The 17,672-nt window shown below is 42.3% G+C and overlaps 1 long non-coding RNA gene across 1 annotated transcript in view; it reads right to left on the bottom strand.

Annotated features, from left to right (window-relative positions):
* LOC110007836 (uncharacterized) overlaps positions 1–17,280 on the bottom strand; it is a 32,373-nt gene extending 15,093 nt beyond the window's left edge. Inside the window, exons 1-2 of the long non-coding RNA XR_002282120.2 lie at positions 17,072–17,280; positions 16,710–16,791 (exon numbers count right to left, since the gene is read on the bottom strand). This is a non-coding gene — a long non-coding RNA (uncharacterized LOC110007836). The remainder of the gene's footprint in view (positions 1–16,709; positions 16,792–17,071) is intronic.
* Between the last annotated feature and the right edge of the window lie 392 nt (positions 17,281–17,672).

The raw sequence follows: 17,672 nt of genomic DNA on the forward strand, positions 1-17,672 counted from the left end.
CCGGTCGAGAAAATGTGACTACGATCAGGCAAGAGGTTAAAATCGGACTGAAGAAACCCCTTGTCCAAAACTTTGAAATACCCAAGACCGCCACTGGTCCCCTATCCAGAATCGGTCCCGCCTTCTCATAGATCTATCTTCAGGTCGGGCCAAACTGAGAGAACTTCACCCCCATGACCGGAGACGCCTTCCAACCACGCTCGAGCTACCATGCTGGCATCGCCCCATTCTGTCCCTCGTGCTCATGCCACAGCGGTACCCCTTGATTCACCCTGCCGACCTGAAAGAGTAACAACCACCCAAGCTTCACAAGCGAATGCAACGAACCCCTTGCTACTAAAAAATTCTCCGCCTCGGGCCACTCCTCCAAGAGTGGTGGAAAGACAAAAGGCTACCTCTCATGAGACTGATAAAATCAAGTATGACGTCGTCGGACACTTTAGGAAACTTCCCACTCTCCTCAATGTCTACGATGCCCATATGTTATCCAAAGATTTCAGAATGGCTCTCATACATGGGCTCTCCACCCCGGAGGTCTACGAGACTGAGGTCGAGCAGATTGAAGTAGACCTTGCAGTACTCAGTAATTGCATGGCCATCACCTTCTCAGATGATGACCTACAACTAGAACACAGACTATGTAACCGACCCCTCTTCATGACAGACAAACTCCATGCCTGTTAGATCAACCGGATCATGCTGGACGAGGGATCAACAATAAATTTAATGCCACGAAGAATTCTTAGCCTGCTTAGTCTAAGCATAGACCAACTCGAACCAACGACCATAACCGCTCAGCGATTCAACCAGTCTGGGGAAAAGCCGACTGGAACAATTCGACTTAAACTCAAGATCGGAGATTTAAACGCCACCACGTTATTCCATGTCATCCTCACCGACACCTCCTACAACATCCTACTCGATCGCCGTGGGATCCATTAGCAAGGAGTGGTCCCATCCACCCTCCATCAATGTCTCAAATACAACCGAGACGGGAAGAAAAACACCGTCTATGCTGATAAAAGGTTGTTCCCCATTGCTGAATCACAATATGATGACGTAAAATACTACTTCACGAATCTAATGCTACCCTAAAAGCTCAAAACATTAGTAAAACGGAGCTTGAATCCACGGATAAAAGAGACTGCTCCGACCTCTCACGAAGATGTTGTAGACATGACAAAGTCTCTCGACTATCGTTTTACGTGACGACGACCCCCCTAACACCAGTAGATGGGAACCTCGCCGTTGACATTCCAAACCAGAAAGGAGAGGAGGGAGTCCACCATGAAGTCTTGCATCACAAGAATCCCTAACTGTGGAGACTGAAGATGGGCACAATGAAGTCACAATTGCCAAACTAATCCCACTTACGAACGTTTCTGAGCAATAAGGCATGAAAAGATTGCACATCCCCACCTCTCTCAAAATGAAGACGACGCTTGGAAGCTAAGAAAAAACCACATCGAAAAATTCTGCGCATACCATCCTCATTAAAAATAGAGGAGAAGACACCGACGGCCCATACTGACAAGAAGCTCAAAGTATTGTTGATACTTGAGGCATTGCATATCAAATACCGCAAAAAGGGCCTACGACAGACTCCTGCGACACGGCAACAGAACTCTCTTAAGACCCTTCAAATCCCTGAAACTTTGTCTATCACCATCCCCTAAAGAGAGAAAAGAGAGGTCAAGTCCCTGAGTCAGGAAACGAGGAGCGACCCATCCTCCCTCGCTCATGATTCCCCCAACATCCTTGACCAACAGCGTGGACCCTAAGCACAAGCCTCAACCTCGACTGTGGGACAATACGAGCAGAGCACCCACAATCAAGTAGAGGCCATAAGGAAAGGGAAGGCTAAAATAGAGAAAAGGATACCCCTAAGACGCACCTTCGAATCCTGACTTGGGTTTACCCCAGAAATTCAGTGAGTAGACACGCGAATGAACGCACAAAATGATCCCCTCCTAGAAGCCACCGTCGTTCCTAAGTGGGATCTATATAGTCCTGAAGCTCATCAAATCATGAAGAAAATGGACTATGAGCCATCTCGAAATCAAGGGTTGAATGACGGCAAGGGAATGCTAGCACCTTTTGCTGTCATTCAAGTCACAACCTCTTTGCCTCACCAAAAAGAGGGCATCAGTTACTCAGGACGACCAAGCTTCCCTCCACGGCCCTCTCATGCTGATCAAGCTTCTCACGTGATGACTTTGCAAGAGACGCTTGTAGTCCACCGAGGATGAACCTCAAAATAATCCTTCAACCAAGAGTCCTAAGAAACGACAGGACCCGACTCGAGGCATGCAGAGCTAACAAGAGGAACACAAGAACTAGTTGAGGATCCATCTACGCCTGAAACAGAAGAAATAGAAGAAGACCTGGAAATTTTAGAAGACAGCGGACAAGCCATAATCGACAATCTATAGGAAATAAACTTGGGTGAAGACGTCGACCCAAGACCCACATTTATCTCCGTCGTCATGCCATTAGCAGAAAAACAGGAATACACTGAATTCTTGAGGGCTAACCGAGATGTGTTCGCTTGACATTATGAAGAAATTTTGGGCCTCGACCTGCGAGTTGCAGTCCACAAGCTGCCCTTCGCGAAAGCCAGTCAAACAGAAATCAAGGAGGTTCAGAGCAGAATTAGAAATTCAAATCAAAGCGAAGGTGGATAAACTCAAGGCAGCACGATTCATTCGAGAAGTCAAATACCCAAGGTGGTTGGCAAACATCATCCCTGTCAGAAAGAAGAACAGACAGATCAGAGTCTGCATTGACTTCCAAGATTTGAACTCAGCCTACCCTAAGGACGACTTCCCGCTCCCATTCACTGAGCTACTTGTCCACTCGACCACCAACTGCCAAGCATTCTCCTTCATGGATGGCTATTCTGACAGTAACCAAATAAGAATGGCCCCAGAAGATGAAGAAGCCAAAGCATTCCTAACTCCGAAAGGAGTCTTTTGTTATACAGCAATGCCAAAATGGTGGCACTACATACCAAAGAGCCATGACCACTGTTTTTGAGGATATGCTCCACAAAGAAGTCGAGTGCTACATCGACGACCTCGTTGTCAAATCTACCGATAGGGGCGACCATATAAGAAGCCCAGGGAGCCTCCATCAACTCAAGATGAATCCTTTAAAGTGCGCCTTAAGTGTACGATCCACGAAATTCCTGGGGTTCATCGTCAAATACGAAATCGAACCTCTCAAAATCAAGTCCATTCAGAAATGCCACTGCCTCACAACTTGCGAGAACTCGGGTCTCTCCAAGGCCAATTGGCCTATATACGGAGGTTCATTTCCAATTTGTCGGGACAATGCCAACCTTTCTCCCACCTGCTAAAAAAGGAGGTACCTTTCGTATGGGATGAGGTGTGTCAAATAGCCTTTGAAAGTATCAAAAGTTACTTATTCAAACCCTCAGTCCTTTCTTCACCAATATCTGGAAAGCCCCTCATTCTCTACGTGACCATGTTGGATCAATTGCTCGGTGCCTTACTCACTCAAAACAACGACGACGGGAAGGAAATAACATTGTATTATCTAAGAAGGAGGATGCAAGAGGCAGAGGAGAACTACTCGCCAATAGAAAAGATGTGTTTAGCCCTGGTCTTCGTAGTTCAAAAATTGTGTCACTGCCTCCTTTCACATTAGATACAACTTATCTTCAGAGCAGATCCGATAAAATACCTCCTGTCGAGACCATGCCCGATAGCAAAATGATCGTTGATGCTCATGGAATTCGACATCACATACGTCCCCCAGAAGGCTTTAAAAGGGCAAGCCCTAGCGAACTTCCTAGTCGCCCATCCTTTGCCACCAGGTTCCCGACTCATCGATGATCTTCCTGACGAGGAGGTCTTCCAAACAAAAGCCTCACTTGAATGGAAAACGCACTTCGATGGAGCGTTCCAGGCTGAAAAAGGAGGAGCGGGGATTGTATTCACTACCCCCCATAACGGTCTCATCCCCCTGTGATTCTCTCTCTCAGAGGTAGTGTCGCACAATGAAGCGGAATATCAAGTGTTCATCATAGGGTTAGAGATAGCCTCCAACATAGACCTAGAGCACTTGAGTATCTACGACGATTCCGAGCTGGTAATCAGACAGCTCAGAGGAATGTACGATGTAAGGAAAGAAAACCTCAAGCCCTACTTCGAATTAGCGGAATCACTACTCACCCAATTCGTTGAAGTCATCCTAGAGCACGTCCCTCGAAGGCTTAATGCACAAGCTGATGCACTCGCCAAATTAGGGGCAACAATACAAATGTCGCTAAGAAGAATCACGCTGATATGGGTAGTGGAATGGAGATCTGCCAAAGTCATCAAGGAGCCTAAAGAAGAAAAGCGAGCAAAACCTACTGTTCAAGAAAAAACAACTCCTCAGATACGCCCCCCCTCCACGGATTCCTCAACACTTGACGCAGGAGAAAGACTAGACGAAAGAATAGAATCATCTTGAGCAAAGGTGGAGCGGACGACCGATTGATGCATCCCTATCAAAATTTACCTTCAACATAACCAACTCCTTGAAGATCCAGTCAAACGAAACAGGATCCAAAGATTAGCTACGCAATACACATGCGAAAATGACACCCTATTCCGAGTCTCCTACAACGATCTACTCCTCAGATGCATCAACCAAGGAGAGGCAGTAAAGGTACTCAAAGAAGTCCACGCAGGGATCTTCAGAATGCACCAATCGGGGCTTAAACTCTACAACATGATTGCTCAGATAGGTTATTACTAGCCTACCATGAATGCCGATTCCATCGCATTCGCGAAAAGCTGCCCTGTATGCCAAATTCACTCGAGTCTTATTCATCAGCCCCTGGAGCCTCCCCATCCAACGGTGGCATCCTGGCCTTTTGCCCAATGGGGCATGGATATCGTGGGTCCCATTGATCCACCATCGTCCTCGAGGCACATATTCATACTTGCTCCAACATACTACTTCTTTAAATGGGCCGAGGTTGTCCCCGTTAAGAAAGTCCCTGGTCCTACAATGGCCAACTGTGTGTGCCATCACATCATATACATGTTCGGCATTCTTGACTGGATCACTTTTGATAATGGTCCCCATTTCCGATGTGGCCAAATCAATAAATTGAACAATTCAGATTTACTTGGGTCTATGCAACAATGTATCACCCAAAGGCCAACGGTTTGGTTGAAGCCTTTAATAAAACTCTCTACAACGCCCAAAGGAAAGTTGTCTCCGACACTAAAAGAGACTAGCACGAAAGACTACCAGAGGTTCTATGGGCATACCACACTACCACCCAAGGCCAAAATCAATCGACCCCTTTTTCCCTAGTATATGGAGGGGAAGTCATTGTGCCCCTGGAAATCGAACTACCTTCCCTTAAGATAGCCCTCCATCATAAGATAATGGAAGAAGAACAAGTTGCTCTTCGCCTCCAAGAGTTAGACACGCTTGACGAAAAGAGGTTGCAGGCACAACAGAACCTCGAAATCCACAAGAATCGCATCTGGCGGGCTTTCGACAAATCTATCAAAATAAGGACGTTTGCAAAAGGAGAACTAGTCCTAGCAGTAAGAAGGCCCATCGTCTCTCATGGACGAAACAAGGGAAAGTTTGAATTGAAGTGGGAAGGTCCCTTCGTAGTGAAGAAAGCCTTCCCCAACGGGGCATATCTGCTAATCGACCATGAAGGCGAGAAGGCTATGCCTCTAATCAACGGCCAGTATTTGAAGAAATATTATCCCTAAGCGAGGGTAATTAAAAAAAAAAAAGGAAGATGTTGGGCACATGGTGACAAGCATCCTTCTCCAACTCCCAAGAGCGTGAAAACAACTAGAGGGCTTTAGCCCTCCATAAAAAGGATTACCCATTTACCGAGCTTTTTGGAGAAAGCTCAACACTAAACAAGCAAAGGAAAGTTCCATGTGCTGCATTTCAGCCTGAACGCCCCCTTTTGTAGAGAAAACTGCAGGCTCACCAAAAAAGTGCCTGCCATTTCCCGAAAGGACACCTCGTACAACTACACCAACACGTGTCATCGAATGATGCTCCGACTCCTCAAGCAGTCAGCGTCTTCACCGCCATGCCTTCCAGGCGCCATTATCACTAGATCATGAGGCGGATTTCGCGTCGACGCTTCACCTACCAAAAACGTCACCTCATCGAAGGAAGGCCTGCCACACCTTTCCGAATTCCATCATCTCCTTCGACCATGCGTCACCAATCAGCATCAAGTCCCCCAAAGTAAACAGCCAGACCCAACACTCCCGTCTTGGCTCTCCCTTGATCCTCACTGCAACGATGAGTTAAACCGGGCATGGCAAAAAAAAAAAACCACCATCGTGGCGCCATCCATGATCCTAGTGTAAACCTGAAAAGGGCACTTAGAGCAAAAACAAAATTTCGGCCTCGGCGCCAACCCCCAAAACAAAACTTTAGGCCTCAGCGCCACCCCACAAAAGAAAACTTCCGGCCTCAGCGCCATCCTCCAAAACAAAATTCAGGCCTCAGCACCACCCTCCAAAAATTTTCGGCCTCCGTGCCACCCTCTAAAAATTTTCGGCCTCAACGTCAGCCTCTAAAAAACTTCCGGCCTTAGTGCCACCCCACAAAAAAAAAATTCAGGCCTCAGCGCCACCCTTCAAAAGTTTTAGGCCTCAGTATCGCCCCACAAAATAAAAATTCTGGCCTCAGTGCCACCCCTCAAAACAAAATTTTGGTCACAGCGCCACCCCATAAAACAAAATTTTGGCCTCAGCGCCCCTCAAAACAAATTTCTGGCCTCAGCGACCCTCCAAAAAATATTTTCGACCTCAGCGCCACCCTCCAAAAAACTTCCGGCCTCAGCGGCACCCCACAAAACAAAATTCAAGCCTCAGTGGCACTCCACAAAAAAAAATTTCTGGCCTCAGCACCACTCCTCAAAACAAAATTTTGGCCTCAGCGCCACCCCACAAAACAAAATTTCAGCCTTAGCACCACCCCTCAAAACAAAATTTCTGACCTCAGCGCCACCCTTCAAAAAACATTTCTGGCCTCAGCCCCAACCTCCAAAAATTTCTGGCCTCAACGCCGCCCCACAAAAACAAAATTTTGGCCTCAGTGCCATTCTTCAAAAACTTCTGGCCTTAGCCCCCCCAAACAAAATTCTAGCCTCAATGCCACCCTCTGAAAATTTCTGGCCTAAACGCCACCCTCCAAAACTTTCTGCCCTCAGTGCCACCCTCCAAAAAATTTCCGGCCTTAGCGCCACCCCACATAAACAAAATCCAGGCCTCAGTGCCGCCCTCCAAAAGTTTCAGGCTTCAGAGCCGCCCCACAAAATTCAAATTTCAGCCTCAACGCCACCCCTCAAAACAAAATTTTTGCCTCAACACTAGCCCACAAAACAAAACTTCGGCCTCAGCGCCACCCCTCAAAACAAAATTTCTTGCCTCAGTGCCACCCTCTAAAAAAATTTTCCGGCCTCAGTGCCACCCTCCAAAAATTTATGGCCTCAGTGCCACCCCACAAAAACAAAATTTCGGCCTCAGTGCCACCCTCCAAAAAGTATTGCCCTCAGCGCCACCCCACAAAAACAAATTCAGGTCTCAGCGTCGACCTTCAAAACATATTCAAGCCTCAGCTCCACTCCAAAAAAACAAAATTCATGCCTCAGCTCTGCCCTCCGAAAATTGTGGGCCTCAGCACCATCATACAAAACAAATTCGGCCTTAGCACCACCCTCCAAAAATCTTTGGCCTCAGCTCCACTACAAAAGACCTCTCGGCTCAGTGCCATCCTAAGGGCACACGACTGGCAAGTCAAAGGATCAACACCCCCGCCAAAAACTCAAGGTGAAATCTCGTGAAAGAGACTGCCTAGAAAACCCTCCCTATCGACTGATCCAGACTTTTTGGGATAGGCCACACAAAAGCCCTCGACTGGACCTGATAGGATAAGAACCGGAAGAGGTACCCTTACCAACCAAAAACCATCCCCAAGCTCCAGTGAAGCAGCTCATGCGCCTGCCAAGGGCTCTTCTACCGTCTATCTAAGGCACAAGCCTCCAAAACATCGTGGTAAGGATTCTAAAATGATGAGCTTCGACGTCAAAAACCACTTCTTTCTGAATGTTACAATTCTCACCTCTCTCAAAGCGTAGCATCCGTCAGGGCAAGTTGTTATACATCATTTTTGAAGCACCTCAACCCTTCAATCAAATAAAGGAAGAGAGCTGGCTACAGCCCGGTCACCGCAGCGCATAAGACATAGCCACGCTGAAAACAGTAGCCGTAGATGAAATAAACCGTGAAATAAGGATAACTGAAGGAAAAAGATGCCTACACGAACAAGAGTTGAAAGTGTTATCCCCACCGCTGTGTGTATAGGAACTGGATGGGCATGCCAAACCGCCACCGACATCTTCCAAGACAAAGAAGGGGGGCCGGGCTCAAACGAACCAACCTAGCGGCCCTAAGCCCGGACAATCACGAAGTAGGGCAGAGGCATGCCTTCCACCGTATGGCCTCACCAAACCAGTTGATGGCCATGGCGATTCCTCAACCACCCCTCGACGAACTCATAACTTCTTCCTCGCAACAAAAGAGTGCTCGAAGGCCTCAAACACCCATGAAAAGCTTCGACGAAACTCTTCCCTTTGACGAACAAGCGCAAAAGACAAAGCCTCCTCCACGGAAAAGAAGAAAGGAGGCATGGGACCATGGACGCCAGAATATTCAAGATTATGTCTTAGCACTTCGCAAAAGAGGACACAGCCGTGCGAAAACTAATATCAAGAAAATAATACTTCCATGAAGAAAACCCAAGTCAAAACACTACAGGAAGCATTCAAAGCAAAACAGAGAAAGGCACGAAACACAAGGTCACAACAACAAAAACAAGACGATCCCCATCGCTGGAAATCTTTTTTTGATGATCCACCAAGAGTCCAAGAAACAATGTAAAAGCAAATCAAACCTCTTGAAAAAACACTCAAAGAAAACCTTCTCTAGGTTCGCAATCATCTCAGAAACACCACAAAGACCATCAAATTCGTAAAAAACAACCGAGTACCTCCACTCATGAAGGAGATTGTTGCAAAATGATAGAAAAGGAACAAAACGTTCACAAGGAAACTAACATCAAGAATATAACAATAGATCAACCCATCTCATACTGCAAGTACTAAGGAATAACTATCGAAGTTTTTACAATGGCGGCGAGCCAGAGAAGGACGACTCTGTCATTCACGCAAAAGAACTTAAGGGCATTTTGGTTATTGTATCCAATTTCAGGAATTTATTTTAATCTTTTAATTTTATTTAGGCTTAATTTTTTAGTATCCACCCTTATTTGTAGAAAACTCTATATAAATAAGCTTAAGTCAATTGTAAATGGGGGATTACAATTCAATAAAGAAGAGGGGCATTACGCTTGATTCTGCTTGTCTTTTCTCTTAGCCCTAGCATCCCAAGGAGAGGAGAGAGAAAAAATTTGCAAGAAAGGGAAATGCCCTTTACTGTGCAAGTATGCACTTCCCTCTTCTTGAAGATGTTTATCGCTTCCGAAACATTCTCTCTCCTTCTCCCACACATAATCCCACGCACGTGCAAGACTGCATAGACCCGAGCAAACTAGAAAGGGTTCAAACCGACGCATGTCTATGTTTAATCCCTCTACCTCGCTTTGACAGCCTGATAAGAATGACAAAGCTCCCCAATCATTTGTTCGATCAACGAAAAGAAAGCCAACCTTGGAACGAAGAATCAAGACATCCATCGGAACCTAGAGTTGAGAGGTGAGAAGACGGTCATAGCGTCTGAAGAGAGTCCCTAACCAAACCGCGCTGGTGAACAGCCAGAGGGCTTTCATAACTGATCTAAGAGGGCACCCTGCCTAGATGTGTCCCACGAACCCACAACGACAAGGTAATCGAATCAATCCTTCCTCGTCGTAAAATCTCTCTCTTTGTTGGTAGCCTATCCGCACTCTATAAAGTGTGCCCACGTCACTCGACGTGCCACGCGCTCGAGCCTTCGGTGGTTGTTTGAGAGAGGATCTTCTCCCCACGCCCCTGATTGAGGGAACTAGAGAAAATCAGTCCCAGACCAATGCTCTATAAGCGTCGTCCTCATTGTCCAAGTGACGACTCATCTCAAGCAAACAAAGATGAGTATGACACTTGGAAGAAGAGGAATTGAGATGTAAGAACATTTTTTTATGCTCCATGACTGACTCGTATGCTTCTGAGTATGAGTCAATTTATACTGCAATTGTAATCTTTGATAGACTTGAGAGAGAGTATAATGATCCAACTCTCATAACACAACCCATGTCTATAAAAAAGTATAATGAATTAAAGATGGCAGAGGGTATTAAGTCAGCATATCATGTGCACATCTTTCGTGCCCTAGTCAGAGAGGTGGAAGACACCGGCATGAAATCGACTGAACCCATGCAAGTGATTCATCTTATGAATTCACTTCCTAACTCATGAGAAACTTTTGTGTCCTCACTCTCGGCCAAAAGGAAAGCACCAAAGCTGGATGAACTTATCACGACAATCAAAGAAGAATAAGAAAGGAGGAACTTAAGGTATGCACTGACAATAGCTCCAAGGGAGGCCATAAACATAATAAAATCTCCACCCTCTTTTAAACTTAAGAAAGGAAAGGGTAGAAATAATTTTGGAAAGAGAGAAGACTTCAAAATGAGAGATTTTGGTAATAAAGGAGGAAAAAGAGAGACTATGACTTATTTTATTTGTAAGAAAGTGAGCCACATAGCCAAGACTTGTCGGTCCAACAAATTTGAAGGGACCAACAAGGAACTGGCTTTTGTGATCTTTGAGGCGTTATTGAATGATCTCAAGATAGCTTCTTAGTGTCTTGACTCAGGAGCTACGACTCATATCACTAACACCAAGGAAAACTTCCGTTCTTTTACTCCCATGGGTTGGGACACCAACATATCTCTATGAGAGGTAATCAGAAAACTGATGTACATAGAGTTGGAGATTTCGAGCTGAAATTGAAAGATGGGAGCATCTTGATCCTAAAGCAAGCACTTTATGCTCCTGATATGAGTAACTTCTTAGTTTCAGTTCCCAATATGTTTATGGCTAGATTCATGACCACTTTCAATGGGGAGAAGATGGTGGTCAAGAAAGGGAATACTGTTGTCATGACTGGATGCCTTGTAGACTGGTTATTTGCTATTGAAATAAAAGAGAACGTTGCTTATGTCTCGTCCCCTAATGAAGTAGAAGCCACCATATGGCATATGAGGTTAGGACATACTAATTTCAAAAGAATAGAAAGATTGAAAAATGATGAAATTCTTCAAAATTATAAGGGAGATTTATCGAAAGTGTGTGAGCCTTGTATGCAAGGAAAATTAATAAGGAAAAATACCACCACGACAAAAAGAGCTACTAACGTTTTAGAAATCCTTCATAGTGATGTGGACCTATGAATATGGCTACTAAAAGCGGTAAGAGATATTACATCACTTTTATAGATGACTACTCGCGATATGGCCATGTATATCTTATTTACACAAAATTTGAAGCCCTAGAAAAATTCAGAGAATATAAAGCCGAGGTAGAAAATCAAACCAACTTGAAAATCAAAGTTTATAGAACCGATAGAGGGGCAATATTCATCTGAACGTTTCAAAAAACTTTGTGTTGAGAATATAATCATCCATCAGTACACTATGCCATATACTCCAGAAGAAAATGATGTAGCCGAGAGATGAAATATGACCTTGGTTGAAATTGTAAGGGATATGATTGGGCGTGCAAGTCTTTCCCTAGACTTTTGGGGAGAAGCTGTGTTAACAGCATGTTATATCCTCAATCAGACTCCCACAAAAGCTACACCACTCACGAACGAAATATTAACAGGTCGTGCTCCCTCCCTTGATCACTTAAAAGTTTGGGGTCGCTCAGGTCATGTTCTCATCCCGCACTAAAATAGGACCAAACTTCAACCCAAAACTGTTAAAACCATTTTCATTGACTACCCAGACCATGGTAAGGGGTACGATTCTACAACCTTGAAACATGGGCAGTCATGGAGAGCTGAGATGCTCACTTCTTCGAGGAAGAATTCCTTGAAGCAAGAATGAGCCAGAAACAAGCCGACTTCTTTGAGGAGCAAGAAAAAAGGTTGTGCTTTGAGAACCCAAACTTGAAACTTCCAATAGACTTGAGCTTGAAATCGATCCCTATAAACAAAATGGACTAGAACCCGAACCAAGACGAAGTAATCAAATTAGTAGACATCATCTATACCTAGAACAATTTGTCTACCTGGTAGAATATTTTGATAGACTTGGGGAATATCCAGATTCTGAACCTAAAACTTACCATGAAACCTTGACTTGTCCTGAAAAAGAATACTGGGTAGAAGCCATGAAAGATGAATATGCTTTCATTAACCAAAACCATGTATGGGAACTAGTATCTCTACCTCGAAACGTAAAGCCATTGGCTGTAAGTGGATCTCCAAGAAAACGTTGAACTCAAAAGGGAAAATAGAAAAATACAAAGCTAGACTGGTTGCAAAGGGTTTTACCTAAAAAGAAGGGATAGATTATGAGGAGACCTTTTCCCATGTTGTCAAATTCCCATCTATCCAAATCCTTATAGCCATAGCCACCCATTTTGATTTTGAGGTTCATTAGATGGATGTCAAGACAACATTTTTGAATGGTGATTTAGAAGAAGAAATTTAAATGACCCAACCGGAGGGATTTGAGGAAAAAGGGAAGGATAACCTAATGTGTAAACTTAATAAATCTCTCTATGGCCTAAAACAAGCATCGCGTCAGTTGTACATAAAACTCCAAGAGACTTTGGCTCTTACAGGGTTCTCCACAAATAATAAGGACTACTATATTTATCAAAGGGTCAGTGGGAGTGATGTGGTTTTTTTCTCTTAGATGTGGATGATATGTTAATTGTTGGTAGCTCGATTGCCCTAGTAGTAGAGACAAAAAGTTTCCTTGCACAACCCTTCGATATGAAGGATCTTAGAGAAGCTTCATATGTATCGGGTATCAAGATAATAAGAAACAGAAGAGATAAAACTATCCAACTTTCCTAAGCAACCTATTGCAAGAGGATACTAGAAAAGTTTGATATGAATATGTGTAAGCCCATGTCTACCCCAATAAACAAAAAGGCGAAGCTAAGTAATAAAATTTGTCCTACCGAAGATATGGATATAAGAGTCATGGAGAGAGTGTCTTATAGGAGCGCAGTTGGGTCCCTTATATATGCCATGATGGGAACAAGGCCAGACTTGTCTTTCATCATGAGCTTCGTCAGCCGATTCCAAAGCAATCCTGGAGAGGAGCATTTGAAAGCAGTCAAGAGAATCCTCATATATTTAAAAGGGAAAATGAACTATGCGCTTACATAAAAAGGGGGGAAATAACAAAAGAAGGATATTAAGATGCAAGCTATTTCACAAATCCAGATGATGCAAAATCTACATTTGGATATGTGTTTATGCTTATATGGGGTGCAGTTTCTTGGAAGTCAAAGAAACATGATATAGTGGCGTTCTCCACCATGGAAGCTGAATATGTGGCATGATGTCTAGCGGCTAAGGAAGATGTATGGATTAAGAAGTTTTTTAATCAGCTCAACTTTCATCCCATACGTTGTGAGGTAGTGCGGATTTTCTACGACAACACGATGACAATTTGTGTTTTTAAGAAACCTCATTTTCACAAGAATTCCAAGCATATTAAACTATACTTCTTCACTAGAGGAATGGGGTGAGATCGAGAGAGATCGATATTAGCTACATATCCACAGATCTGATGATTGCAGATCTTCTGACTAAAGGGGTTGCCCCTAATATTTTGTAAGACATGTAAAAGAGATGGGAATGAGAGAAACTGAGGAAGAGAGAATGTAATGCATTCAAAGGCTAAGTGGGAGATGTTGGGTTTATGTGACCATTAAAGGCCTTATGAGTGATTGTAATAAAAACATTTAATATAGTGAAACAGGAATTCAATGGGAGTGTGGTCCCACGTGGACCATACTATGTAAATAATGTTTGCAAATATTAGACTGTGCTTGACAGTCAAGGCCAGTCGTTGAGAAAAAAACCCATGTTACCTGAGCATAGAATATAAACCGATAAGGGTTCTAATAAGTCATCCCTTGATGAGGTTGAAGTACGCCCGAATGAGTGAGCCAAGAGACTGTGTGACCTTTGTGTGTGATGGTGGCCTATAGAGACAGGGGCTAAAGCCTCATCCACATACCATCACATGACATGCATATTGATAGACCGTTTCAGGAAAGTAAGCCACCTTCAGAGTGAAGTGTATACATATGCGAGAGATACCCCTCTGCACCATACGAGTTATGGTTGCGTCAGGTTTGACTGACATTGACTCATCTGTAGGGAGAACCTGAAATCTAAAGACTGTGATTGCAATCTTTTGGCTCATCGGCCAGACTTTGGTGACCTACTAATGAGCCCTTGTTTGGACTATAGGTCATAAAAAATACTGGGTCGGCTTGATAATGCAAGTGTGGTCTATAGTCCACAGTTGAAGGTGGAATGCTCCATGATTATTGATTTAATTCTTAAATCATATGGATCATTTTCCCATCAAATTAAGTTATTTGTGTTTGTTTTATAGTGAAAATTATTTTTTAATTATTATTTGAATTTTTATAAATCTCTGGATATTTAATTTATAAAATTTAGATTTATAAAATTAAAGATATTGATTTTACAATGGTTTAAATATTCAAATAATACTCTAAAAATTATTTTATTAATTTTTAAATTTATAAAATTTCATGGGGGCTCATTGTGCATATGGGACCACCATATTGCTAAAAGGTGGGGTCCATGAGTGCCTTCCTTGGGTGGCATGCCCCACTCTTCATTCTCTTTCTAATTTTACAAGATTTTGATATGTGGCCATATGGTTGGCTAACTATTGACTTGATATAACTTTGAAATATTTTGAGAAAGAAAGAGAAGACTTGTGCTATTTTATAGAATATACAATATTTTGATTAGATAATTTTTATTGATGGGAAATGGTTTAGGAAAGAGGGATAAGAGTTGATGCACTTTCCATGATGTTAATGACCCATTTATGGAATGAATGACTCAGATCTCTCACCCCACAAGTCATCATTGATCAACGGTTCACATTCAATCTCATTAAGGAGGCAAACTATGGAAAACCCTAAAAAACCGTAAACATAAAATTGTTCTATAAATAAAGGACCTCCCCTCATCTATTCTCCACACATCACTCTCTTCTCTCTCACATCTCTCTCTCTTCCCTCTCTAAGGGGCACACCTCACTATCTCTTCTCTCCCTCTCTCTAGACCTCTCTCTCCTAGTCCACGCTAGAGGGGCACGCCCCAACCCTAGACTATCTCCTAACTCTCTCTCTCATATTGACTAAACCTAAGGGTTGGGTAGTAGAGGATATACTAAAACTAGGTCTTGGGGGGTTAGGACCTAGGTTCAAAGCTTAGTGGTTCAAAGGGAGTTCTAGATAGTTTCATGGAATAGTTTGGCTTAATATTGCTTCCCGGTTGAGATTGAAGCTTGCTCGTTGATCTCGCGCCAACTCAGTGTGGGGTGTACTAAGCCCGGTTGAGGTAATCTCCGGCACTCTATACTTTTATTTCCTACAATTTCATTTTTATATTCTCAAGCATAAAAAATAGTTATTTCAATGGCATCAAGCTTCAAGATCTTGGTTTTATTGTTTTGTTGATTTTATTTTGAAGTATATGTTATTTTAATAAGACCACTTGTAAGTGATTGTTGGCCAAAACAAAAAAGGTTGAAAAAAATGGAAAAATTTATTCCTCGATAAAAGATCACGTTTGTCTTTCTTTCACAACCTCGATATCAGGAAAATATTTTATTAAATCCAAATTTGTCATCTCACAATTCAAATTTTATTGCTTCCATTAAAAAGTCAATCATATTCAAAGCAATAACCGGTAAATAGAAGATCACCCATATATAAATTTTTATGAGCACTTCTTACAAGTATTTCTCTTAAAACATTTATCAGTAATTCAGTCCTATGGTATCAATTAGGAACTCGAGTTTAGAGTTCTTATAACTTGTTGTTTGGTGCCAATTTAATAATTCTTCTCTTATTTAAATTTTAGCGTATAATTGGTGTACAAATAATTTGACAAATCCTTCACTCGCAACAACCACTTTGTGAAGAAATCTAATCCCAAAACAATACCCAAGTTTCTCTCTCAAGAATATTAGCAATACACAAATAAGGACAACAATACTAAACATTTCTCAATTGAACAAACTAAATGTAGGAGATCAGGATACTATCCCTTATGCCCTTATGCAGACTCTTAAGTCAAAGATAATGCATAGTTACATACACATTGAGCAAAATCCCAATACACAAACAAAAATAGAATTGTAAGAGAAAAAAATCAGCATAATAATTCACAATCACGATTTCAAGCGTTCTATTCACAATGTTCTTACAATGACAGATGGAAAATTAGGCATACAACATTTGACATATCTCCCTTATAATTATTATATAATAGTTATCCTCATTTCCTTGTAACATTGCATCTAAAAGCTTTGAATTTAGAAATCAAATCCACATTCCTAAATTAAAAAACAAAAATCTAGAATAAGTTTTCAAATAACCTCCCAACCTATCCCATCAGACCTACCTCTTGTTGATGGCCACTACAAATCCACCTCAAACTAGAAGAATGAGCCCACTCTTTCTCTCTGTAAAACTACCCCATGTCTCTGCTTGCGTGCATGAGAACAAAAGAGAGAGAGAGAGATTAGGTATTCATAACCCCAATCCAAAAACCCATTTTAAGGGAAATCAACGCATTTTCAAAAAGATATTTTTCGTGTATTGAAAATGAATAAAAGGTAGAAACTCAATACAACTTTCTATGATCAATACAACTTTCTATAAGCAAAAATACAATCTCAAAACCAATCTGATTTTTGTCAGTGAAATCCCCTTTCATCAGAGGCCTTAAATGGGTATAAGATCTAAGAAGAGCTTAAAATCTACCTCTTGTAACTTCCACCTTCTACTCTAGTTTGCTAGTTATCTCCTATTCTCTGCACATTCTTTCTTGACCATGGCTTCTCCTTCTTCTCGCACACTTTCTCTCTAATACGGGAAATGGGTTTCTCTCTCTCTCTCTCTCTCTCTCTCTCTCTTCTATGGGCTATTTTGATGGGTTACCGGCTTAACCCGTGACCCTATTTTTGTGACTTACTATCTTCTAATCTCAGTCATCCATTTCAAATCAATGGTTAAAAAGGTGGGGGAGAATAGATCTTCTAAGTTGTAGGGGAAGCATAGAAAGCTTGGTGTGGTTTGTAAAAAGATGCAGCTTTAAACAATCAAATTAAGGTGCACCTCAAATTTTATCATAAATATAATTTTGTTATCAAAAAATATGAGGATGGCTTGAGAATCTATTTTCATCTCTAATTCAACATCTTAAACTCCAAAAGTGATTCAAATCAAGTAGATTTATAAATACTTGAGAATGGATGGTCCAGATAATGTGTTATAAGATACACTATGTTTAGGACTTTAAATTTTTTTTTCATTTCATATTCATACACCTCGATGTCGAGATGATCAATTCGATGGTTTGCCA

Source organism: Amborella trichopoda, chromosome 2 (genome assembly GCF_054954075.1).
Source record: "Amborella trichopoda isolate Santa Cruz 75 chromosome 2, AtrichopodaSantaCruz75HAP2 v2.0, whole genome shotgun sequence".
NCBI lineage: Eukaryota > Viridiplantae > Streptophyta > Magnoliopsida > Amborellales > Amborellaceae > Amborella > Amborella trichopoda.